The 25501-nt window shown below is 38.5% G+C and overlaps 1 pseudogene; it reads left to right on the forward strand.

Annotated features, from left to right (window-relative positions):
- Window positions 1-25501, forward strand: part of LOC139711745 (uncharacterized) — a 114609-nt pseudogene that overhangs the window by 38819 nt on the left and 50289 nt on the right.

Here is a 25501-nt window from a genome sequence, read left to right on the forward strand (position 1 = left end):
ATTTCACCTTTGAGTGATTTTTGTTGTTGTTTTTTTTAACTCTTCAGCAGACAATATAAGCTTTAAGTCAAGCTTCAAAACCAAACATCTACTTTATGTAAAGAAGTCCCAGATACCTTCACATGTTGTTCATGGTTCAAAAGTTAAATGTGAAGGGAACATGCCATGTAATTGCAAGTCATATTGGCCAGGAAAAAAAACAACAAACTATTGTAAATCAAATATGATGGAAGATTCCAAATGTTATATATTCACTGATGATGGAGAATCAAATTATATTATTTCCAACTGTTTTTGCAGTACAAGTAAAACAAATCCCCTGGCACAGTGTGTTTTGTGGTAACCAGATTTCATGAAATTGCTCAGTTGCACAAGCTTAAATGAAGTGTGGTAGTGCTCTCTCTGCAACTACTTAATTTTCTGAAGTGTATGACAATGCCATGATATCTTGTGGTGTGAACGTTGTATGAAACTGCTGGCGTTGTTATGAATTCTGGCATGGCATACTGTGTAGGCTGGCAATCAATAGTGTAAGGGAATATTACATCATTAGAGGTAGAAAAATATATGTTGCGGTGAAGTTTACACCCTCTATTCTGTGGATTTATTTCCACGTTTGTCGTGTGTTAGAAATTGTGAACGGCACCGAAGAAGCAGAGTATGCCTATTTTAATGCTGAGATCAGTATTCAACAGGCAGCCAAAGCAGCTATTGAGTCCTGATAGCAAGTCATGAGAAAATCAATGGAAGTGAGTTTGCATGTAGGTATCCGCAAAAAGAAAAAAAATAGAAACTGCTTGCTATTAATAAGTACTTTGAGGGTGTCGGGTTTTCATGCTATGCATCCATGTAAATTTGAATTGTTGAGTGTTGAAAAATGTATTGATGTTGTGAATGTTAAGAAATGGTTGTACCCCTGAAAGCAGGCCAAGCCTGGCTATGAATGTGGAAGGAAAATCAAGAACTGGGATAACGTAGACTACAATGAATGAATAATTGAAGAAAGAATACAGAGAGGGGAACCCCCCTTCCCAAACAAACAAACAAACAAAAATCAGAGACAAGCGATGACATGTGTATGAACTCATGGATATCAAATTCATGTGGAATTTAGAATGAGCTTACAATGAAGTGTGTGATATCTTTATACTTCTTCAAGTATGATGTGTATTGTAGGTGCAAGTATATATTTTTTTCTTTTCTCCCCCAACCTTGGAAACTTGTATTTGACAATATTTCATAGTTCTCTCTGTATATTTCCGAAAATGTCTGAACCCGAAATTTTTTAAGAGAGGCCCCCTGTCATGACTGCTCTTGCAGGCTACAGTATATTGGCAAAGACATTATGCCTATGTTGTTAACTCCAAAATGGCTGTTTATGGAGTAATTCACCGTGAGTTTCTTTTCGGTTCTCTTGTTCGCCATCATTATCCTTGTCGGTTCACGGGATCGGCCGTCAGTCTTCAGTGGGCTTTCATCTCTCCCTCTCTCTCCCGTTTCGGTTTCGACTTTTGGCAAATGTGCTTGCGTCATCCCATTGACATTCAGCGACGTTTTCATTAATGGCTGTTTACATAGTTATGGAGCAGACTTTCTTCCCTCCCTCATTTTTTTGTTTTTAATATTTAGGAATGGGGCCTACCTGTTACTAGGAGGCAGGATAAAATAATTGCAGGAGAGGCATAGACAAAAAGTGAGGCTGGAGCACACTGTAGAATGAGATAATGACCAATAACGCTCTCTGCCTAAATTCCTCTCGGAGGCAAATGGGGTCGCGGAGTAGTGGAATATCTAAAAGTGTATAACGAAAATAAGAGTTGACAGGATCTTGAGACGCCAGCAGCCATTATCATGCGGTTCGAATTTTTGCGGCTTTCACCTGATGGCGCTTCTCCTAACTGTCAACAGACATTAGATTATTTGATGTCGGAGCCCACATCAGCGTTGTCAGTGGAATGAATCGGTATTAGAAAGCTTTAAAGATATGTATCTGTACTGTCTCGTATGCTCTGTGAAGATCAAAACTATATTAACTCAGCAGGAGGCATGTTTGCTCTTTCTCTCACGTGACATGGGGTACTCTATGAAGGTATCCATGGTGCGTTTTAGAAAGAATTTATAAGAAAATATGGGCTTAAAGGCTCTTGTACCTTGCCGAATTTGTTATAAAGATTAACCTGTCGAGGACGAGCTGATTTTGCTATAGCACGCACTTCCCACAGACACCTGCCCGAGGACTCATCTTCAACGGGTTAAAGCTTTCTAAACTTGGAAAGGTACACTTGTACAACAATTTTTCAAAGCTAATGTTGTTCAGCTATGTGCGAGAATGCTGTATCTGATTATAGTGTGATTGAAGTTTTACTAGGACAATGAAGTAATGTGGGAGGGAGCAGCTGATATTTTAGCCCCAACAGTTCTGGGTGTTAGGGATTTTCCAGCAAAAAAAAAAAAAAAGGGATCAATACACGTACATACAGCCTCATGGTTCGTTTGTGTCTCTATTTGTTGCTTGTCTGCTTGAGAAAGTGGGCAAGTTTTACCTCTAAGTATTAAATGCCTTATAAACTCTGTACTGTGGCAATTTAGATCAATGATTGGAACAATGTTACGGAGGGTTTTCTCCGCTGTGAAACCAGGGTTGTTTAATATCTATATTAACCAGCCATCACCCATTTTATGGCCTTCTTGATTGGAATATTGCTTTTCTACTGTGCTGTGATGGCAGCTGTTGTTTTTGCCAATCTGTCGCCATGCTGAAATAAGAGATAGTAGTTTAGAATAGTGGGGAGACATAGCTCCTGGCTAGAGAATGCTTTGTAGACAAAATCGCTGTGTGAGATAAATTGATAATATCAGTGTTCATAAAATGTATGATACATTCATAAGTGAAATTGAGTTTGTCAAGTCATTCAGAATGTGGGTGAAGTATGACGAGAAATTAATGTAATGAAACTTTAATCAAATATTAACTAAATCATGAGTTTAGCATGCACATCATCAGTATCACATGCCATTTGTCCAACTTCAACACAACTTTGCTGTTACCCCATTGTAAAATGTCCCATAATATCTCATGTCTTGCTTAACCCATTGAGGACGGACTGATTTTGTTACAACACGCGTTTACCATAGACGCCTGCCCGAGTATACTCGGGACTCGTCCTCAACGGGTTAATCAGGTCTCCCGAAAAATGACCCCCAGTCTTTTGGCATTCCAGGTAGTCATGTGATTATACATTGTGCCAATCGTGTTGTGGTGTCACAATGTCTGTATAAAATGCAAAGAAAATTCAACATATTTTAACCTTTCTAGCACAATAAAAGAGCTGCACTCTACTTGCCTCTTTCAGAAAGCAGGGAGAATTGCTTTATCCTTAACATTGTGTCAGTAGCAAGTTGAGGGAATGTGCACTGTTTGCAATGAATGAAATTTTTTGAAATTCTCTATATATTTTCTTTTATACATGGTTGTCCTGTAGTGACCTCATGAATTGTATAGTCTTCTCATCCGGCAATGGCACCACCAAACTTTAAAAATTCATAACTTTTCCACGGATTGTCTGATTATCCTCAAACTTGAACACTGAATGTGCTTTACTAATTGCTGCAGTCACTCGGTCCACATTCATGTATTTGAGTTTCATTTCCCTTTAACCCTTTCCTTACCACTGTGTGGCTATGTTGCATACAATTCTAAGGACATTTTGAAATGCTTGTTCTGTAAGGGTTAATGATTAAAGTTTTACACTGTGACAGTGAAGCCATCCCAGAGTTTTTGTGGTTTGGTGCCGTCAAAGAGACATAAAGCCCCGGAATGCGTCAGCTGGTCTTCGGTACTGGAGACACAAGCCTGTGGTCCCCCAGGGGGAATGGCTTGCACTTTTATCGTTGTTTTTTGCAGCTCAGATGGACGATGGCGCAAACACCAACTTCCGCTTTGCCAGCTAACTGTGAGCTGGATGAGTTCGTTGCCTTCTAGCCGAGACAATTGTCCTGCCAGTGAAATCTTAGGAAGATGTTAAGCAATCTGCCATCTGCTGACGGAGTGCAAAATGGGATGGGAGGGGAGGGAGGAGGGGTGGAAAATTGTGTAGAAATATTCAAGCATTGCCAAGAGATATCACCGGCCAATCATTTCTGCTCAGTAATGGTTCGACAACAAGAGAGTCATTGTACACTTCTATTACATTGACAGATCCATCAGACCTGTAGAAACCCTTAGTGATGTCTCGTGTTTGTGCTCGTTTGAATATTGACAAGAAGCATCGGTCATTCTGATGTCTGAATATTATCAGAAATGATGAATCAGGATAAACAAACTATTTTCATTCAAACAATTTCATTGTCTGTGATGAAATTTCTGATCAAAAAGTAAAGAAGTTCTTGTGTAGTAAAGGAGATTATGCAATGAAAGCAGAGGAATTAGAACCATGCAACTGAAGTGTGTTGTTAAACATGGGCTCTGTGTGATGCAGATGGACTATACGGCAGTAATTTACATTCTTAAATAAACTTTTAGATACCTATGTTTATGATCCCTTCTAATGAATAGCTAAATGAAGTAATTTTAGGATGTACATTCTTGTGATTGTTTTTGCCAGTTGAGTAGGTCCAGTGCCTCCTGATAAAAATTAATGTTTGTCTGATAACAACTTACTGTGTGATTGATTCAAATCATATTTTGCTGATGAAAATGCAATTGAATTTCTGGTTCTGCACTATTGGCAAGTACTGTACTGATGTACAGTTGTAGACCTGAAGCGAACTTAATTTTGTCTCGAAATGTTTGATTTTGATATAGTGTCACCCTATGTTTAGAGCAACCTCCCATTTGAGTAAAGTTTGGTTCATTGGCCTCTGACACACATGTGACTCTACCTTAGATCCAATCCTTCAGGTAAACTTTCAGTCTAGTGTTTGCTAATTAGCTGGAATTCTAGATAATAATGAAGGCATGCAGACTCATCTTGCTCCTTCAGCTCCATCCCCCTACCCAATTTTTGTCCATGTATTTAGGGTGGAGATCCAGAGTGTTTGCTATGCAAATGCTTGTGTGTTTAGCCGTGTCTGCAACAGTTGGCTCTTAGCCATGTAAACTGTATCCTTCAGTTCCTGGGGTCTTTCTTTGGTGGACTCCAAATGAAGGGTTGCAGTGAGTGAATGAATGAGTCATACACACAGTCTTTGTAATATGCTGTACTTTGCTACCCCCATCATCTCTTCACCTGTCTTTTCAACTACAGTTTAGGGGATTTTTTCCTCCGTGTGTGTGTGTGTGTATGTGTGTGTGTGTGTGTGTGTGCATGTGTTTATATGTGTGCTTATGTGTGGGTACTGGTATGCTTGTGTGTGCGTGTAAGTATGTGCGTGCAATTTGTGTTTGCGGAAGTGCAGTCTGATCTGGTGCATGGCTCAGTGGGGTACAATGATGATTGTACAGCGTGGCTGTACATGAATGTGAGCGGGGGTCCTCATTAGGACAGGTAACTCGATAGCATTCTCCTGGGCTGACTCGTGGGTACAGGTGTTGTCCCCACACAGTGATGACAGTCAGGTAGTCTTGAGATTGTAGGTGTTGTTCCTCACCAGAAACACACATGCACGCACACACACACACACACACACACACACACACAAAGGTCAGACCAAATGCACCACAGAAAATAATGAGCCAAATATTCTGCAGCACTGAGATAGATAATAGGTATATTCCTGACCTCTCTGCTTTTCATTTGTTTATTAGACCATCTGTGGTTTTAGAGGTTTGTTTATTTTTTAGCAATTTGAAGTGAGCGTCATATTACTCATCAGATTGGCATTTGCCGGTCTATTTACATTATGTATGATGACAAGCATCATGATACCCAGACAGTTTTAATATGATAAATGTCAGAAAAGCTTTTAGGTATTGATATGAATGTCGTCGAGTTTGTCTATAATCATAATCTGCTGAAGTGTTGCTATTAGTCATCTTTAAGCAACATTTTTGTGTACCAATGTTGTCTTTTTTTCAGCTAAGGCTTCAAAATGATTTTGTATCTGAGAGATGTCAGTGTTCAGAGAGAGAAAAAAAAGAAAGTATGCTTTACAGTGATTTATTTATCTCTGTGAGCAGAAAGGCATTGTTGGGTTGACAACTCCACATCCATAGGGAGCATAGATGAATAGGACAAACAAATAGACTGAATAATAATCAAACTCTGCTCCAAGTAGACATTGCTCATCAAGGCATAATTCATACATATGAACATCAAGGCATAATTCATACATATGAACATTATCAAGGTTTTATTCATTGCTTTAAAAGTACAGACAACGGCCATGTGTTATTGGCTGTGTTTAATTGAGGCAGTCGCAGTCTTCTGTGTACACGCAAATGAGTGACAACAAATTAGTGTAATGAGATTAATGAGCCAAGTACGACATGGTCCTCACATAATCATTAATTAGCCCAATTTGAGGACAGCGACACGCTTTATTCTGCATAGGATCCTCATGGTATTCCTATACTGCTCTGCCTGTACAATGTGCATGTGAATTAGCCCATATAGACAGATTTGCAAAACACTGTACATACTGTCAAGACATTTTTGTTGTGGCCAATTTAAGGAACATATTATTTTTCCTGTGCTATTAAGATTGATAAGTTAAGACAAATCCTCTCAAAGCCTTTCATCTATATATAAACCAGCATGAAGATAAATTTATGTTACTCTTTCGTAATATGTTTTTAATCCTAATTGCTTAGAGATCAGATTCAAAGTTGCAAAGAGTTGTATAATGTAAAAATCAAAAATGTCATTTTACTGCAAGAAGCTGTTTGCAGCTGCACTCTGTCACAAACTTTTACCAAAAAAAAAGTTCCCACTCTTATGATAAAACTTTGTAATGACAAGGGCTGATTATTGGAGATCCAGAAGATGCAATGATTGCGTTCTAATGTGAATGATAACGGCCACAAAGAAATGAATTGTACAAACTATGGCTCATTTGATCATTTATCAGATGGAGCTGGCATAAAAGGCTCAAGGCTCATTAACTCTCCACCTGGCCCAAGATCAGACAGGTGCTATGTGTGTCATATTTTGTAGTCATAACGGCAGCGGGAAATCGTTTCATTGTGATCCTATCTATTGCCCCAAGTGGTGCGTTGCCATCATGATTTAAAGAGCTTGTAGGTAAAGTGTTGATACTTGAGTAGTGGTACACAACAACAATTCAGTCTGTTGTAGAAGAATTTTTCCTTTTGATTACTTAACATTGTTTTTGTTTTGTTTTTGTTTCTTTCATATCGTCCTAGCGTGACATGACCTTGTAAAAAAAATGTAATGATTTTTCTGAAGAGCGAATAAACTTTGCATTTTCACAATATTTTAGCAAAATAACATCAATGTTGATGCCAGATAATGCAAAATGCTGTTTTGGATAACATAAATGATTGTAGTGTTTTAACGCTCCAATTAGTATTTTTGATATTCAAAATTGAATTGGAAGGTTTCTGAATATAATGCCAATGGAGATACAAGGTCTTGTCATCCCAGGGACAATATTATGCAGTCCTTTTTACATTTGAAAACCTAATCTGCTCAGTCGTCTTTAGAGGTCTCTGTTTCATTGTATTAGCCAAGAAATAAAGGGAAATAATTATACTACAGTACACTCCCATTTATAACGAACACAATTATAACAAAATTCCAGTTACAACAAAGTAAAAATTCAGGCCACAACATTATTCACTCTATGTATTTCTATTGTTTATTTGTTCGGTTATAATGAAATTTCAATATAACGAAAGAAACCTGCTGGTCCCGAGGACTTTGTTGTAACTGGAGTCCACTGTACATAATACTCTGTAGTGACCCCCCCAAAAAAAAACAAACAAACAAACAAACAAACAAACAAACAAAACCAAAACAAAACAAAACAAAACACAACACAACACAACAAAGACCTCCCAACGTTCTCTGTTGAGCAAAGTTTAAAGGGATCGTATAGTTTTGGTTGAGACCAGATTTCAGGTTTCTAACATTTTTTGGTGAGATAATGAGAAACCTCTAATGAAATATGAAAGAGCATGTAATTCCATGAGGAATTCAACGTTTATTTGATGAAAATTGGTTTTGAAATGGCTGAGATATCCAAAACAGAGCAATTCTAATAAGTGTGGGACCCACACTTTTTTACAATCGCTTTGTTTTACTTTGTTTTTTGGATGTTTCAGTCATGCCAAACCCGATTTTCATCAAATAAACTTTGAATTCCTCTTAAAATGGTATGCTCTGTACTATTTCATAAATGTTTTCTTGGTATCTCGCAAAAAGTCAAAAGCCCAATTCTCATCTCCAGCAATACTGTACCATCCCTTTAACTGTGGCTTTTACAGCAGCATTGCCATGCAGAGAGATGCTGGCACTATATATGCACACCATCCTCAAATCCTGGTCTAGCCATGCTTATCATGCATCACATATTATATGTATGGCCGGGGTCATAGAGAAAGAACAGGCCTCGCTATCGACTCTACACCTTTTTGCCAAGCCTGTAATATTGGGCAAATTAGGTACGCACTGCACTTGGGAAAATACGAGAAAGAAAAGGAGGATAGGGAGAGAGGTAATTGCATTAGGCTCAATAATCATCTTATGGAAATTTCCCTCCTGTAATATCATTATCGTAGATATTAAGCCTGGCTTCAATGAAATTTGAAGTCCAGGGATAGTGTAGCAGATATTGTGTGCATGATCATGTACAAGTGTAGCTAATAAACAGCTACGACAATGTTGCGCCTTAAGTTTTGAAGTTTTCCTGTTTTTCCATCTGGAAAATATTGGTGGTACCTAAATTACATACTACTTTTGTACAACTCATACATATGCCATGTATTCAGTATATCAATGTATATGATATTAAGTCTGTTGCAGTATAATATGCAAGGCACTTTTTGCTCTGGTGGCTCATTCAGGCCTCTAAAATCTTTAGATTTGATATTTTGGCAGCTCGAACTGGAAATGTATTGGCCAGAAATTATAGAAAACTTAGCAATCCATTTTTAATCTTAGTTGCCCAATCATGCAAACAAAAGATATCCTTTTTGGAAATTTGGTGGCCCAACGTAAATTTTTAGTGGTCACTGGGCCACCCCTAATATAGAGGCTTGATATATAGCATTGTAATATGACATCTATGGACTTTAACATTGAGTGCCATAGGTACGTTGCCTTAAGATAAGTACTATGCTGTGATATTGTGCATAAAATGATACCAAGATTTTTAATCATGATGGCAATAAGAAATATATGTGGTCTACAAGAAATTTCAATCGTTACTGCGCATGCAGTAAAAACTGATAGTACATGTATTTTATTATATGACTTCTATGAAGGGGAAAAAGGGTCATTCTTTTCAATTTTCAAGTCAGACATTCTAGGGCATTCCTCCATTAATGCTTTTAAACTGTTGTTCATCTGTGAACAAATTAGCCAGCAGTATCTAGATGTCAGTGCTCCCATGTTGTACAATCACTACATACTCAACGACAGACTTCTACTCATGGTTCATTAGAGTATTCTGCTCAAATTAATTAAATTCATCAAGCCGTGTAAATGTCAGACTTCGCTTCTACTGTAACTTTGCGCTGTCTCGTGCAGTAGATCCGAGAGCACCTTTGAAACAGATGTGAACAAGTCTGTTGCCTTGTTTGGCTGAATTATTGTATTTACAGCTGAAACATGAAATATGAAATCATGACTTGCTGTATTAAAGCTGTGAAAGCAGATAAATACCATTCATTTTTCTTCTTTTTGAGTTTCTCCATGAAGAACATTTGAAAAAGAAAACATTGTTTTGTCTTTTTCTGCTAAGAAAAAACTGTTTCTTGTTTGTTGTCCCATCTGTAATGACTTGTTCAACTAAAATTCAAACATTTTACAAGGTCAAATGCAATCTACATGTGAATCAAAATACTCTGTGGTCTAGAATGCACAATCTGGTGTGTCCAACATTGACCTTAACCTCTGTGATGTTGTATTGCATTGTATCTACTTTCTGCATAAAATATAAAAGTATACGCAAACAATAATCAAACAGTATTAACTTGAATACAGCTGGATTGCCCTGCTCAGCTGTGCCTACAAGACACTGCTGTTCTACCAATGGGTCCAGAAAAAACATCCAAATAGCAATATTATACATTAAAAAATGGATTTTAGAAAACAATATGCTGCTATAATCATAATGTTATGTGGAAATCATTTGACCTTAGTGGCTTTTTGTCCAAATACCCTGCCCAGAGGGCTCATTTCAGATGTGTTTGAATGGGTCTATATAACTTTGCTGTATAACTTTGCTATTTGCCAGTCAAGCTTTTCATAGCTTATGACGATCCAGACAAAATGTGTAATATGTTTCATATACAAACTATGTGCATATTTGTGAATAATGTATGTATATTATATGCATTTTGTGAATAAATCAAATCAAATCAAATCAAATCAAAATTATAGGCCATCAGTAGGTGCATGGGTTAATGAACTTGTCATGGAGTGTCATAAGGAAGCTGACAATATGAGGCTGTTTTCATATCAAAGTTGTAAGAGTGACAGAAGCTGGCAGCATTGCCTGGAATGACCAAATATTCCACAAACACAAATTTACATGGATATTAGCTATGTTTATATATAGTTGTTAAAGTTTGCGTGGAGATGAGTTCTTATGAAAGTTGGTAGCTCACTTTCGGAAGATATTCCAGCTCCTCTAAGATATGTGGGAACGCTGCTTGATGGTAAACAGTTAAGTTTTTTATCCAATTTTAGCTCAAATATCCAAGAAGGTTCAGCCATTTGTTTGTTTGTTGTTGATTTTTATGATCACATTATTTGCTTGATTTATTTCTTTTTTTTTACTCATTTTAATTTTAGAATACATTTAGTATATGGAGTCGAGGGGTAAACTTTTAGATGATTGAGTGTATTTTTAATTGAACCAACCTCCCTCACCCCTTTCCCAAAATGTTTTACAGAGTGAGGGGACTGCAGTGTACCTTTCAGTGTTCCAGTCTATGGCATTGTCCATGCATGATTTCACAAATCTGTGTAGAAAGCATGCTTGCCTAATGCTGCAGAGTGTAGCTACATCAGTAAGTGTTTTTGCAGTTTGTCTTATTTCTTGATGATCAATTAGCATCGTGCCGTCCATTGATTAGATTCGATGCAGTACTATGAGTAAGTTACATGACAGAGGCTCCGATCTGGCAACCCATCATTGATGTTGCCGCTAATTTGGCATTAGGCAATCCGCTCTGCAGTCATGCGTGCAGATGGCCGGGGCCCCACCACAAAATTGATACATGTAAATCAATACCGAAATTTCATTTTCCACTTGTTTTTTTTTTTTTTACCCTTTATCCTTATCATTTAGGGCTGTGCTTCGAAGGTTCATTATCATCATGCTTGGTTCATATTCCCCATCTAACATCGTGATATATGCTTTTCAGCTTGAAATATTTAAAACCACTTGTCATTTAAATGTCATTGCAATTGTAGCAGTCTTGTTATAATCCTGCTGGATCAGAACCTGTCATGTTTGTTTGTGTTTAAACATAGTGTGTCTTGTTTGTTATGAGTATACAATTGTGTGATGTAATTCCATTGTTATTTTGGAAATGTAAATCCAAGAATATGCGTGAAGTTTATAAAATCCCGCATGTACTTGCGTAATGCAATCCAAATCAGAAGTCTTGTTATCAAGCAGTATATTAGCTCTACTGAAATGTATCATGAAAGATTGATGCAAGTTTTGTTCTTTTAGAGCAAGAAAATTTGCCAGACATGTGTGCAGATGTGGAATACAAATTTATGACTTTGCTTTTCTTTTCTTTTTTGCCCTTCGGTAACCTTCATAGTAGGAGCAAAACAGGATGAGAAATGCTCCAAGATTACAGTTTTGACATTTGGGTTAAATCACCCATAGAGACATCCTCTTCCTCCCTTTGCACTAAATGCGGTCTTTGACGAGCAAAACATCGTTAGCGGGTTTGCACGCGATGTTTTGATCCCATCATCTCTACTGTACACACTGTGCGTGTGTCCATCAGCTCTACAGCGGGGTCGCGGCAGACGTCATGGATAAGATGCAGCTCGTGAAGCATTTTGTCGTCCGTCGTGCGTTGCGCAGAAGATGGGAGTGTAAACATGCTCCTTGGGGTGTCGGGTTATCACTGATGCAAAGTGAGTCATGCAGGTAGCATATATATGAAAATCAATATTTCAGCCTCAGTTTCGGAAATGGAGGATATCTTCCTCTTCCTCACATGTCTTACCTCTGTCTGTGCTTGTCTCTCTCTTAATATACTCTTCTCCCCCTCTCTGTCCATCTATCTATATATCTGCCTATCTATCTGTCTATTTATCTATCCGTGTATCTATCAGTCTATCTATCTATCTGTATATCTGTCTGTCTATTTATCTATCTATTTATCTATCTATTTATCTGTCTGTCTGTCTATCTATCTGTCTGTCTATTTATCTATCTATTTATCTATTTATTTGTCTATCTGTCTGTCTATCTGTTTGTCTGTCTATCTATGTATCTATCTATCTATCTATCTATCTGTCTGTCTATCTATCTATTTATCTATCTATCTGTCCATCTGTCTGTCTATCTATCTGTGTATCTATCTATCTATCTGTCTGTCTGTCTATCTATCTATCTATCTTTCTATCTATCTGTCTATTTATCTATCTGTCTGTCTATCTATCTATCTATCTGTGTATCTATCTATCTATCTATCTATCTATCTATCTATCTATCTATCTATCTGTGTATCTATCTGTCTGTCTATCTATCTATCTATCTATCTATCTATCTATTTTCTTTCCCTGTCCCAAGGAGTGGAATACTGTGTGTGCTGTGTGTACAAGGCAAACTACGCCTCTCAGTGTACACTACTAGTATCTGGGTACACTATCTAGTTTCTGCCATGACAGAGGAATATGTATTCGGGAATATGCATGGACTCACAGAATGATTACTTCACTTTTAATCTCTCCATCTTTGCGATTCTCTCTCTCTCTCTCTATCCTCTCTGTCAATTTTCTCTTCCCCTCTGGTCAAATATATTCACTGGGTGACACTTTGCGGAGGATTGGGTTTCAATGGTTTCGTGTTTCATTTAATTGGCTAGCTGGAAAAAGAAGCAGTTACAAAACATGTCACAGGTTAATGAATTGCAAAATGTAATTGTAGCCAATAAATGCGTGTTCCAATTTTCCTGCTTCAGTAAAGATGTCAATATATTCATCAGCTGTCCCAATTCATTTTTGCATACACTATCCTGATTTTTGAGAATTTTGGATTTTGATACAAGCAGCTTACACTGAATACTATAAAGATAATGGCAATAAATCTAACTTTTATAGTGATCATTAGGATATGTAGTAAATTCTAGGATAATACAATTATGATCATAATCAAAGTGCAAATGATTTTTCATGCTGTAGCAGTGATTAAACTGCTTTCAGAAATTTGTAAAATCTTGTTTTATTTCATTTTTTTGGGGTAAGGTTCTGTATCATGTAAAAAAAAAAATAATGTATCCTACCATGCAAAAAGGTGCATGGCAATCCCTTACCAGAAATGATTCATTATCTTTAGCTCAAAATAAAAACTTAAAAAGTCTTGACAACTCAAAACTTTCTTTAAACATTTCAGCTACAAGGGTGAAAAAAATAGTTTGTATCAATGTAGCACTGCTATTTATCTCCATTTAACTGTTTGTAAAATGACTTTTCTTTTACCAAGTCCATTTCCACATTTGAAAAAACTAAAAAGGTGTAACCTGGTAACACCAGAGAAGTATAAGCATATGTAAAACTACAAGATGAGGAAGCTGTATATGGTAGAAGTGTATATCAGGGCCCTGTTGCATGAAAGTAGAAATCAGACATAGGTCAAAAAATGAATCATTTAAGTCTCTGAATACTCACTTCTGATTGGCTGATACCTGACTTATGCTTGATTTTCTGACTTACGATTGATTGCATCTTTTTATGCAACAGGGCCCAGAGGGTCATGATATTTGTACAAGAGCATGAAAGTTGTGGGGCCATTAGCATTATTGTATGTCAACATGTTCATGAAGCAAAGTTTTCTACTCTGTAGTAAAGTATATACACAGTCAAAGAGGCAAGATTGAAATGTGTGAAATACGCTGTCATGACTTTGGGGATAAGAGTGTTTGGATGCGAGTGGCGAGGAACATTAAAAGGTTGTGACTCTCAATTTGCAAGACAACGTGAGTGTGTCTCAGTCAGAGATATTAAACCCAGTAGAGCATATACTTGGGACCTTCAGTGGCGACTTTGACATTCATCACCAAGTGCAGAGTTATTTAATAGTGGGATGGGGTTGTCCTCTTTTTAATTACAAGGTAAATGTTACATCCTGTGAGAATGGCATTGGGAAGATGTTAAATGAAATTATTCATATTTACTACTGTGGCCTAAATAGTGGACAGTTAAGAACTACAACACATAATTGTTTGTCTGATTCCAAGCTTGAAACCATAAGTTCGCACAGCAAGAAAGGCATTAATTCCTTGGGCTTCATAACCTGCTTCGACTTCCTTATGGCTCTCAGTTGAAGATACGTATACAATAAAACTTCCAGTGAAAGGGGCAGCCACCTTTAACACAAGTGTAGGAGCAGTGTAGTACTGCAGGGAGGGTGTTGAGATGACACAAGTAGGAGAAATGTAAACAAAGGGCCGTGGACCGTGCCTGGATATGGAACTGGAGGGGTTGAAGACAGAGAGAAAGGGAGGGAGGGCAAGATGAAGAGAGAGCAGAGGAGGCGAAGAAAACAGTGGCGGATTACGGCCACTCAAAGGTGAGGGACAGAAGGTCTCATCTCCAGCTCTCCCCTTTTCACTGCTGTGTGCCGTGATGAGTGAATGAACAAAATGAAGTGAAAACAAGCCATCTTGTGATCCCAAGCGAACATTTCATCACTTGGAGTATGCCGATACATTCAGGAGACAGAAGGGGAGAGAGAGATACAGATACAGGTAGAGATAGAAAAAGATAGAGAGGGAGAAGAGAGATATAGATAGAGAAAGATATATATATATATCTATATATATATATATAGATAGATAGATAGATAGATAGATAGATAGATAGATAGATAGAGAAAGAGAGGGAGAGAGATAGAGAAAGATATAGAGGGAGAGGAGAGATACAGATACAGATAGAGAGAGAAAGATACAGAGGGAGGGGAGAGATACAGATACAGATAGAGATAGAGAAAGATATAGAGGGAGAGGAGAGGAGAGATACAGATACAGATAGAGAGAGAGAAAGATATAGACTGAGAGGAGAGATACAGATACAGATAAAGATAGAGAAAGATACAGAGGGAGGGGAGAGATACAGATACAGATACAAATAGAGATAGAGCAAGATAAGAGGGAGAGGAGAGATACAGATACAGATAGAGATAGAGAAAGATAGAGAAAGATACAGAGGGAGGGGAATGATATAGATAGAGAGAGAGATATAGAGGGAGAGAGATAAAGAGAGGGAGGGATGGAGGGGGATAGAGGAAGGGTGAGATGGAGGGGAGAGAGGGAGCGATGGAGGGGGAGAGAGAATGGGGGAGAGGGGACATATCCAGCATCCATGCTTGGAGGAGGAGAGTGTAGGATTGCTGTATATTGGCATCAAGTCACTGACATATGACAGATGGAAAGATCTCTCAAGGCATGAAAACAGACCTTCATATACATAATGCCTGCCTATGATTATGGCAAGAATTAAGAGGAGAAAAAAAAATTCATATAATCATTGCTCTGAATGGTTACTGCTGCAATGTTTACATCATGACATACTTTTTCTATGATGATGATAATAGACATACTGAATATGATTGACTTTACTGTCATGCAAGATGAACATATTGTGCATGCCATATATTTGGCTAGTATAATATTTTGCTACTTTATGACTTGTGAGACAATGCTGTGCATGTTATGAGAACCACAATTACAGAATAATAAATATTAAATCATGATCTTTTAGTGATTTCCTACCTTGAAGATGATTCACTTATAAGGCATTTGTGTTTATGGGTGACAGTCATTTCGCGAGGTGTTAAATGTGTAATGATTCATTATGTTGTTTAAGTGAAGAAGTATTGTATCCCCCTTTGATTGAGTTAAAGAGAATGTTATTTGTTTGGAGTTACACCTGGACAATAATGTAGCTAAATACACAAATTTTAGGTGATGATGGATAGAAATGATTTACTCTCAATCACACACGGATGTCAAGCGGTCAAAGCAAATATTTGTATTGGACAGGGGAATTCTCCAGCAACCCCAAGCCATGTTTGGTTAACTGGGGTGCAGCGAAATGCATGGTATGGCATCAAAATCCCCACATCCCCCGCTTGTCCCTACAGCCTCCCCACCTCCTCCCTGCATCCCTGCTCCTGTTGTTGAGGGAGAGAGGACCCCTATGCTCCCCACTGAATCGGTCCATTCATCTCGCATGTCACATTAGCATGGCTGCACCGCTCCACTGCCGCCCTCTCTCATTCCCCCCCCCCCCCCATCATCCCGTACAGCCTTCCGTTACTGGCTTTCTCACACTACAGGGCCATTGACCGCCAAGCTGCAGAGCTGCAGCCAAACTAATATGACATTTTCATGCACAGGGTTTTTTTACAAACAAAAGATTGGCTTTGTGCATGCAGCGCATAATGTATTTGACCTTGCTGGCAGCTTAAGCGGTATAATTTGAGGACAAATGTAAAATTAAGGAAGGTTAGATATTTTGGTTAAGTGGGTGGTTTTGCTGATTCCATGCTTCAAATTCTCACTCAGATTTTAATGATCTTGCCATGCACAGTGAGAGGAAAAAATATCCAAGATGTAGGCTGATATCTGTAAGAGGTTGATATCTGTAGCCTACATCATTTGATCTAAATATATTGTCTTATGGCTATGACAAGGATTAGTGAGTCACTGAGTTATCATGCATTGATTTTGGACAGGAATAGTCAAAAGCCTACATTGTTTGATCTTATATATTGTCTTATGGCTATGACAAGTATAAGTGAGTACCTGAGTTATCATGCATTGATTTTTTTATGCCTCCGCAACGAAGTGGCCGGAGGCATTATGTTTTCGGGTCGTCCGTCCGTCCGTCCGTCCGTCCGTCCGTACGTCCGTCCGTCCCGTTTTGTTTTTGTTGATATCTCAAGAACCGTGTGGTAGTTTTACATCAAACTTGGTATGAGGGTATATCCTTGGGGGATAATACTTTGTGTCGATTTTATGGTCACAGGGTCAAAGGTCAAAGGTCACAGGTTATTTTGTGAAAAAAAAATTTGAAATTTCATGTTTTTCTCCATATCTCGCAAATGGTTCAAGGTATCTTCATGGAACTTAGTATATATGCTTGTACCGATGGGCAGTGATTATCTAGGGAAGTTGGGGGTCATGGGTCAAAGGTCAGGGTCAAAGGTCAAGGTCAACTCCTCAAAATATCACTACTTTCCTTAAAATGCAATATGCCTGAAGGTTTTGTTTTTTTAAAACTTGATGTATGGCATGTATTACCCAATATATATTTTTGGGGAAGTTTCTTGCCAAAAGGTCAAAGGTCAAAAGGTAAAAGGTCAAATGAAAATGCTAAATGGCACTTTTTCCTCCATATCTCGAAAGTAACTCAAGGTATCATCATGAAACTTACATATTTATGCATGTTCAACCTAACAGTGATTCTCTTTGGAACTGTGAGGTCAAAGGTCAAAGGCCAGGTTTAGATAATGCTATTTTCCCATTTGATACTGAAATTATACTTTTTCTCAATACCTTGAAAATTACTCAATGCATAAACTTATAAAAGGGTCAAAAGTCAAGTAAAAATCATCAGTTCCCCAAATACCTGCACTCTGACATTTTAATCATTCATCCAATTGAACCTAGTTCTAGGAAAGTGAACATTCAGCACATTTGTGTCAAACCTGTCATTTTGATATTTTGCCAATTGTGTGAAACTGTCATCACACATTGTCAAGACATTGTACTATAGACCTATTAGGAGAACCATGCATTATGGCGGAGGCATATCAGTAGCCGTAGCGATATATCTAGTTGTAATTATGAATTAATGTGACTTATATTTATTGGATCAGATGACTCCATGTATGCGAAGCAGATTAAAGAAATTCTAATATGTGCGATTTAGAAGTGCTTGTCACTTACTTTGAGTAATCATGGGGTCTCTCATATATTCTTGCATTGGTGTTTCTCGTTGGCAGCATCTCAGAATCATGATGAAAGTTGTATGCAGCCATTTTGCCAATAGTACTGAGCAAAATTGTTGAGAGAAGAAGTAATGGTCTAGTGAGGGTATCTGACTGGACGGTCAAAAACCTCCTTGCGGTTGGTTGGTTGTCCTATCAACATCTCAAAATGCCAATGAAAGTTTCATGCAGCCATGTTGCCAATAGTGACAACCGAAATTGTTCAGAGGAGAAGTGATCGTCAAGTGAAGGTACGTGACTGGGTGGTCAAACACCTCCTTTGCGGTCGATCCGTTGTCATATCGCTTGTCGTCGGGCTTGTCGAGATTAATTGCATCTTGCTTCATTCTCCTTTCACTCCGGTATTCCTGCAGGCAAACCGACTGGAGGGAGACAACCAGCACCTGCCCCTGCTGCAGAAGAAGAGCGACCCCCGACCCCGCCCCCTAAGCCCAAGGGACTGCAGCAGAGGTCCTCCTCAACATCTAGTGCAGGTGACAGCAAAGGTAACATCAATCTCTATGGAAGGGACTGATGAGGGTTGTTCAATCAAGTTACTACACAAAAGAAAGAAGAAAATGATGATGATTGTTGCTGCTGCCCTGTATTATTTATATGATATTAGATACAATGATATTGGACTGATGAACTAGAAGATAATTGCACCATTATGATCGGGCAGGAGGGGATTTTTGCAGTTATTCTGACAGTAATAGTGTCGTCATGTCATTTAATTGCTTATTGAGGAGCCAAGCGCAATAAATCCAAACGCGCAATATCAATCGTTCGAATCGAAGAAGTGCTGGTGAAAAGTCAAGTGTTCTGATAATAAGCAGAAATTAAAGGATGTATATACAGATGTTATTAAGTTCTTGTCTTGTCATGCATGGGCTAACACTGACTTTTGAAAGAGGTAAATCCAGTGCCTGTTATTTTCAGTGAGGGGGTCCAAATGATGCTCCTGTGCTTGATTGTCAATGGTAGACAGAAGTTTGAGGAAGGGTGGAAGACAGCAAAAGTAGATTTCCACCTTTAAGAGTGACACTCGCACGGGAGAGGAAGGTGATGATGTCGTGCGCTCTCAAACGGATCTCAAGGAATTCGACCAAAGTCTTCATGCAGTACGACATGAAGGGGAAATTAGTCATAATCGGTCTCATTTCTTGTCGTAAATCCAATTACACAACGGGGGAAGAGAAGTCTCCTCCTTCTCCTCCAGACAAGAAATTGCGGGAATAGTTGAAATATGAACTGGTGGATGACTTGTGTCGCTACAGAAGTGTCGTTTTTGTGATGTGGTGCAGATAAGGCATGGAGAGGAAGGAAGGGTTTGGTAGCCACACATGTCATAGTGACTCCCTTTCACTGATTGAAGTCTTTCACGAAATGTTCGGGATGGGGAGGGGGGGGGGGGGGAGAGATGGTTTTGTCTGAGAATATGTCCGCAACTCTTTGCCGGAGCCTTGAAATTGTTACGAGATTACCAGAACATAGGAAATTGTGTCAGATTTGTGATGAATCTATGGATGATAATATATCTGGACAAAGTTGCAGTGTTTTTTTGAGAATCATATTAGAAGTCATTGGTACAGGAGTTGGGTATTATTTTTTGATTTTTCATGTCAGGGGGTCTTGCTGGACGCTTCTGCGTACAGCGTAATTTGATTGAGATACTCTGTGGTCTGTTCATACCCACCATGTGAACTCTGTGGTCTGTTCGTACCCACTGTGGCTGCGTTTATCCAACTTTAAGAGAGAGAGAATCACGTTTCAAAATGCATTTGGAATCGTATTTGAGACCGTGGTTTGAAACGCTATTCTGGGGGTGCCGTGTTTATCTAACCATCATACAATGGCGATTTGAGTGTTGTTACTGCGCAGCTACTTTGCGCCGTTCGACCCGGGAAGTAAAGGTCAACTGCGTACCAGCAAACATGCCCCATCAGTCACACACAAATAATCGGCAGGGAGCACAACCGGAAACAGCTGGGATTTGACCTTGAGATATAAATGCTTTTCACAACAGCATTGCGTTTATCTACTCACAGAAGGGCAATCATGGTCACAAACACATTTCAAAATGCCGTTTCTAAGTGCGTTTGAAAACACGGTTGCGTTTATCTAACCCTTAAAAATGCCTCAAACGCGTTAAGGATCGTGATTCTGCCTCCGAAAATTTTTTGAAATATAAACGCAGCCTGTGTGAGATACTCTGTGAGATGAATGAAGATGATCACCTTATTCAGGAAATATGATTGCATATCTGCAGGGAAACGGCTAATCCATTTAGTCTAAAGACAAAATTCTCACATAATTGCTCTCGGACAGTTGTGAATTAGTCTATAGCAACTCGTGTACCTTTAGTATGGAAATATTTATGGGAGTTAATGCTTTTGTATTTCTTTTCAGGTGTGAATGGGGGCTCCATAGAGGATTTTCCTGACATCAAACCCCCTCCAGCCTTCACCTCTGCCTCAGCCATGGGCGCCGCCACTAAGGCAGACTCCAGCTCCTCCAGTGCAGCATCCATCCCTAGTAAGTCAAATCACAAACCAGCAAGTCTGTTTGTTTGTTTGTTTGTTTGTTTGTTTGTTTGTTTGATTCTTTGTTTTTTTTTTGGGGGGGGGCTTTATTTTCTCTTGTTTTTTAACATAAGACAATAAAAAGAAGGGGAGATAATCATTTTTGTTTGTCATTGCAAGCCACAGAGACAGCATAATATCAAATTCAGAATGGCCCCATCTAGCACTGTAAATGAAAATGTCATGGATGAATGGCTGCAATGAAATGGGAAGCAGAGGAGGGGAAGAGGCTCCAGTGTACCTCTGAAAACTTGGTATCAATGGAGAACTGGCCATGTTACCATTCCTGCCTCCAGCTGTGGGCATGAACTTGAGTGTTATTCCTGGGAGCAAGGAAGTCTCCACAAAGCCTGCTTGGCATGCGCTGGTAAGTGGGGTGGGGGAGGGGAAGGGGAGGGGGTTAAGGGGAGGAATGGGGATGGGAGGGGAAATTCAGACGAACAGTGGTAACTAGAGTTTGTGATCCTGTTCTCCCGGTTAGATGGATGAGGAACACTGAGAAATGGTCGGGGGACCAATTCTGCCTGCCCCTTTTTCATGTGAGTAATGCAGTAGTGCTACGAGACTGGAATATCTTAGCACCTTGTGCGTCTGTGTGTCTGTGTGTCTATGTGTCTGTGTGTCTTTGTCTGTGTGGAGCTGCAAATGCAAAAAGAGGAGATTTTTTTTCGGCAGGATTTTCTTGGTGACGAAACATCAAAATTTAAGGTTGGCGCAGACTGTGACTGATGAGTGAGTATTGCGATAAGTCGGGCTGGAAGATCAAATTTTACTCTCTGTGGCTTGCCTTTGTTTTCAATTCTTGCTCCCGTCTAGTTTTTCCTACAACAAAGAATAATACCCTTCTCATGACTCTTTCCCCCAAAGGTAGATTACAGTAAGTCACACCTTATTTGGCAAAAGTATAGATACATAGAACCAACATGCAAAAAGCGTGTGTTTCCACAAAGACTTGAACACACCCATTTGTAACAAAAAAGGCCGTGCATGGGTCTGTTAAAAGTCAGTATGCATGTTTGTTTGTGAGGTTTTTTTTTTTGTGTGTGTATGTGAAGATGCATTCAGTGCATTTGTCTGACTGATGTTATTTCATCTTCATAATTAGAATTTTGGGGCCCTTGCCCCTGGATTAATTTCAGTTCAGTTTTATTTCTGCATTACATTTCCAGTACAGAATACAACAAAAATAAAGCATTGGCGTAATTGTATGGATTATGTGCATGCCACTGAGCATAGGGCAGTTACAATTCACGGGGTAGTAATGGAACAAGTCCAGGAATACAAGTACTTGGGTACGACCATAAGCAACTCACTAAACTGGTCAAAAAATATCGAATCATTGCAGAAAAAAGCAAATCAGAGGCTTTACTTCGTTAGGACCCTGAAAAAGCTCCATGTGGAAGACAGACTCGTTGCTCTATTCTACAACTCCATCATTGAGAGTGTTCTAACTTATAATATTGTGTGTTATTTTGCTCAAGCAACAAAATGTGATTTGAAGAAGCTAAATCGTCCCAGAAAAATAGTCCAACGCTTATTAGGGCTAGACTTCCCATCCCTCGATGATGTCTATCAAGAGAGAGTTGCTTCCATACTGCGGAAGATTATGCAGGACCCCACCCACCCACTCAACGACAACTTTACCTTCAACCGTTCAGGTATTCGCTTGTGTGTTCCACGTACTCGGAAAACCCGTTACAGGCACTCGTTCATCCCTAACGCCATACATCTCTATAATGCGCAAGTCCGAAGGTCTGTGTCACACCCGTCATGAATACCTTACCCAGATATCAATTGGTTGTAATAACTATGGATAATTTCATTTTTCTTTCGGTGTATCAGATGTAACATTGATGTAACATTACATTGATGACGTAATTCTGAAATATTTGTGTGTAAGAAGAATTTACTCACACAAACACACACACACACGCGCACCCATACACACACTCACACATACAAAATACATACCACCCTTACTCACACTATATCTCATATTACTCTCAAATGCTATTGCACACACATACATCTCACCATGTATATATATATTTTCGTAACTTAAACTATATGTTGTAATTAAAGATCATATTATATTGTTTTTTTTTCTTTAAATGAAAACATATGAGCAATTATTGAAAGTTTTCTTTTTATGACTTATATGATACAGAACTTTTTGGCCAAAATTGATTTACAAGACAGTTGTATATTATCCATACTTGGTCTATTTCATATGCTATCCTTATGTATACATTGGGCAAGCAGAATTATATGTTATGCAATATGTACCTTTGAAATATGATGAATTTGTCAATTTGTAATATGTAATTGTAATTTTTTGTCTTGTTCACTATGTGGACTACATGTAAAAAACCAGTGAAAAGAGAATTTCCTTTATGGACAATAAAAAAAAAAGCAATTCATTCATTCATTCATTCATGTCAATATGCGTCATATTTCTCACAATCGTAGGAAAATGTAAAAGTAAAGATATAAAGTAATGTCATACTCAAGGTACACTATGTTGCAGAGCAAACGCTTTGAATAAGATTTTGAGAAAATTATCAGAACCCCCCCAAAAAAAAAAAAAAAAAAATGATGATTAGAAATTCAAATTGATTAGGAATTGTTTGAGTTACTGTATTTAGCAATCTTTGGTATCCTTTCATCATGATTTTTATTCTCATATATATTTTTTCGTCTTTTTTTTTGGGGGGGGGGGTATTTGGCGGGAAAAAAAGTCTTGATGTCCATTCATTGTCAAGTAATAGATGACTGTCGTTAAAATAAGAAGAGAGAAGATGATATGACCGTCATTTGAGGGAGTAATCTGTGAGGGATTCCAGGGGATTAGGTGTATATGATGGACTCGCTAAGTTTGGCAGATTTGTTTGCCCTGCTGATATCGAGGTGAATGCCAGGCCCAATTAAGACTCAAAGTGACATATACAAAAATCCACCCTTGAAAAGAAAGAGAAAGATCAGAGAGAGATCAGAGATGGAGAGAAGGAGAGAGGAGGAAGAGGAGGAGGAGGATGAGAGAGAGGGAGAAAAGTGATACGTGGCGTTTGGGGTAGTAATCCATATATCTCCTCATTGCTGCAGCTCTCCTTTTGAGGATGGTGCATGATAGAGAAATTACATCCAAAGATGAAGACAACTGAATCCGAAGCTCTTATGGAAGTAATGACTCGCTGGGGCCCGTCTGATGGTTCGCCAGCGCCAGTGGTGACTTTCAGAATTCTTCCCGCTCAGAAATTGTTGACTTTGCCACTCGAGTGGGACTGTCCGAGTGGGGTTGTTTTAACCGACTCGCCCGGGGACACGGATGGAAATGTTTTGCAAGCGTGCGCGCAGAGACCTGTGAAAATAACAAAAGTCATTTGCCAACGAGCAATTTTGCAATCATTCTGTGCAAATCAGGAAATGTCTTTTGCTTTGTTTATTTTGGTAATTTACCCGCCATTTTATTGCAATTTTAGCACTAGGTTGTCAGTGCCTCTTTGTTGAATTGCTTCCACAAAGTTTTGCAGACTTATATCAAATTTGTGAAGTCTTGTTACAGACCAGAAAGTGCTCTGTTGCAGAAGTAAAGCAGGAATAGAAAGCCATGTCGCATGCATCAAATGCAGATATGAAATGATTTGCTAAGTGATGCCCATCACTAGCGAGGTGTGTAGATGCCCTGGGAGAGGAGATTGGGGTGTGAGAAAGTATTCCCAAGAGAAGATGAAATGATTGTCAGCTAGGCAGTAATTACTTTTGTGGACATTTCAGTCAAGACATGAAAATATCACTGAACAAGGAGAGGAACTGGGCTAGATTTGTTCTTGTCATTATTTGGATTTTCAGGATTATATAGTCCTTAAAGTTTTTAAATCCCCACAAAAGTGGAAGTGATTTTTTTTACGCGTCTAGAAATGTATTTAATAAGGGTTGTGTTATTTTTTGTCTTTCCAAAGGGGTTTGCTCATCTGAACATTACTTTTGCACTTGCTTCAATTTTCTGTTTATTCTTTCATGTGATTGATTGAGTGAGTGATTGATTGATTGATTGATTGATTGATTGATTGATTGATTGATAGGTATTTCAGTAAAAATCATCCATGGTAGCCAGCAGGCAGAATTGCAGACATTTTTACATAAAACCAGTTTGACTACATTGGACTGTGTAAAAAATGATAAAAGATACATAGTATGGAAAAAAAATTATCTGTCATTAATATTGTGCAATAAAAATCAACCTTTACTGCAAAACAAAAACAAATATTAAGGTTGTAGTTTCTACTCATTGTATATATACAGGAAACAGAAAGTGAATTTGATATCAAAAATGTTTTTCTTGTTTTCCAGAGATATACTCTGGCTTCAACCACACCTGATGGCAGATTTTACAGAGTAAGGAAACATGAAAAAAGAAAAAAATGGTTACATACTCTAAAAGTTATATCGTGATAGCATTCCCTGAAAGATGAATACAATTTATAGCTTATCATGACTGGGGCAGCTGCCACACGACTTTTGACATTTAGGGTTGTTGCCATGACACTATCGTATAAACGTGGAAGTTGTTTTTGTAATGGGTCATACATGTATGTATGTGTGTGAGTGAC

This window comes from Diadema antillarum, unplaced genomic scaffold (assembly GCF_040938485.1).
Source record: "Diadema antillarum isolate AM-2024a unplaced genomic scaffold, OU_Dant_1.0 seq00001698_RagTag, whole genome shotgun sequence".
Taxonomy (NCBI): domain Eukaryota; kingdom Metazoa; phylum Echinodermata; class Echinoidea; order Diadematoida; family Diadematidae; genus Diadema; species Diadema antillarum.